Source organism: Gigantopelta aegis, chromosome 3 (assembly GCF_016097555.1).
Source record: "Gigantopelta aegis isolate Gae_Host chromosome 3, Gae_host_genome, whole genome shotgun sequence".
NCBI classification, from domain to species: domain Eukaryota; kingdom Metazoa; phylum Mollusca; class Gastropoda; order Neomphalida; family Peltospiridae; genus Gigantopelta; species Gigantopelta aegis.
Window position 1 is genome coordinate 53,619,492 of NC_054701.1, and position 2,757 is coordinate 53,622,248.

The window sequence follows — 2,757 nt, forward strand, 5'->3', positions numbered from 1 at the left end:
TCAAAACCCGACAAACATACAATATAAATATTCAAAACATAAAAATGAATGAATGAATGAATGTTTAACGACACCTCAGCACGAAAAATACATCGGCTATTGGGTGTCAAACTATGGTAATGCAAATAAATAAAGTGATGATCAACATCAATATAAAAATTCAAGGTTTAAACAAAAACAGTGTAAAGAACTGTGCAAAAACACAAATATCACAGAATTTTACGGATATTGAATTTTACTCCAAAATTTTGTGCTGTATTGGCCATTCTCAAAGAGAATGTTACACCCCTGCACCACGGTGCGGTTACAGCACGCGCAGGGGACAACACATAAAAATGCATGCATACATGTATACATACATACATACATGTATATAATTCAACAACGTATCGTTGTACATATCAAATCCAAGAACGCTTTCAAAGGAATTATTAATAACCCCAGGGTTTGACATTAGGATACAGTGCATAACACCATTTTAAAGATATAGGGGGAGTGTTTTGAAGCTGCTACACCGGTAGTTAAGCATTATAAAAACAGAGAAACAAAAATCTAGAAAACGTGAAAGAATGATTCAACGATTTGATGTAGAGCACGGAACATTAGAATATTTGACCAAACTGAATGTGTTATGGAGGTAAATCCTCATTTCATGTTATTATACTAATGTGTTTGTCTTACTATATAAATTATATTATAGTCAGATGCATTTTAAATACTTACGTGCCATTGCAAATAAAACGATAGACAAATTAGGCAGGTATTCCTTATTCAACCAGAAATGGCCGTTTAATTTGATCTTTCAAACAGCTACAGTAACATATTCTGTGAAAACTTTCACATCATACATTTTAAGAACACCATCTCGGATATATCTGCCAATTTTTATGAACAAGAACACAAAAGGTCATATTCCTGTTATTAGATAGGAATATTAGGTACGGCGTCCTATCGAATGAAGTAGTCATGCTTTTCACACAATGCTTTTAAAAAACAACAATCAAGGTCGCAAAGGTAAATTCTTTATCGCTTTTCTGTTTAACATTTTTATGACATTATAAAACAAAGTTTTTTAGAACGGACTAAGAAATACGTGACCAGGTTTCAAGGACATAAATGTCAACTGATGAATCTCTTCCATCACTGGTAAACATCTTGTTGGGAGATTATGAAGTAATGTTTTAAGGTCAAAAGTCATACTCTTACTGCGGCAATGTTTCTCAGAAACACGTAACACGTAAGCAAGTTTTAATGTCCAAGCGTCCAGGTCAAGATATTTTCTGGTGAAAATATGTAGGAAAAGTTTTAAGGTCAATGTCACAAAGGTCAAATTATGTATACTCGTGCTGGCAAATAATTATTATTTGAACATTTCTCATAATTTAACAAAAATCATGTAAAGATTCAATGTCAAGTTCAGCTTCAAGGGATAGAGTCATACGAGGTGAACATGGTGTCACTGGGTAATCAATCAAAAGTCGGCTTTGATCATAGTACTTAACACACAAAACAGACTGGCAGACTCGTAAGCATCGGCAGGACTTGACAGATTATATTCCTTCGTGTACATTGTTGCCAGCTCGTACACATCCTTGTCACACGGCAGTGTATCGACAGAGCTGCTCATTTCAAGGCATATGTCCAGTTTTTCCGTTTCAACAAGGTACTTGAAGTCGAGTGTTCCGTACAATTCAGGTAGGTTGTAAAGTGTGACAGGTCGCCCTCCATAACCTCTACTCTCAGCATTTATACGGATTCTATGTCTATTCCATTCATTCACAAGATCTGCAATCTCCTGGTAAAGAAATAAATGTGGCATACTACTTGCATAGAAAAATACATTTGAAAAAACGTGACAAGTTAATAAGAAAACAAGAAAACCGTAATTCAAACTCACAATCGATGAAACTAGGACAAAATATGCACAAAGGTGACACTTGAAAAGGTACAAGGAGAATAAAGCCAGGTGTGCATCAGTAATGAGAATTTGCTTAATTTTGTTGAATACATAATGAGAGAAGGCCTCGGTTAAATATTCTATATGTTTATACCGAAACTGCATGAGTATGGTAGTCTATATATGATATTCCATGGTTTGTCATTTTACATCTTTATATAAATTTCATGAGTGGGACAGAACAGTTTGATATACACATCATGAGGTGTGAGATATATATATACTTATGCCGTTATTATGCAAGAAATTGAGGATATTATATGTATTACAGTACACATTCTTTCGGTATTTAAATATCAGAATTGGACTATAATAATACCATTCCGAAGACTCGCGGACTCGGCGTCAAACGTCAAAATATTTCGCCAAAATGGCCGAAGTATTATGACGTCATTATTATTACTCCCCAGATGCAGTAAAATATAGAGAATATTATATGAGTGTTCATGACAGACAATGTTTACCATACGAGTGTCGTAAACATCGTCTGTAATGGACACGAATTCAATATTATATTTATTACCGTTAAACTGTCCTGCTAAATTTGAAATAAACATTCCAGTCAACGTTAACAAACTAACAACGTTGCAATGCCTATTCAACGATATGACGTCATACATGAGCAGACCACCGGCAGAAAAACGTCCAACCAGAAAGAGACGTACTGTTATGACAGCCAATCATTAAACGACATTGATACAAGAGGACATACGATAAATATTTTCCAAGGTGGGAAAATACGATAAATATGATACCCGAAGAATTTTAACCAGGAAGGTATGACGTCATATCTATTTACA

General features: G+C 34.6%; 1 long non-coding RNA gene across 1 annotated transcript; it reads right to left on the minus strand.

Moving 5' to 3' along the window:
* Positions 1-1,009: 1,009 nt before the first annotated feature.
* On the minus strand, positions 1,010-2,557 carry LOC121390768. The gene is made up of 2 exons (XR_005960261.1): positions 2,481-2,557; positions 1,010-1,795 (listed from the first exon to the last, which is right to left on the minus strand). It is a non-coding gene; the product is annotated as an uncharacterized LOC121390768 (long non-coding RNA).
* Between the last annotated feature and the right edge of the window lie 200 nt (positions 2,558-2,757).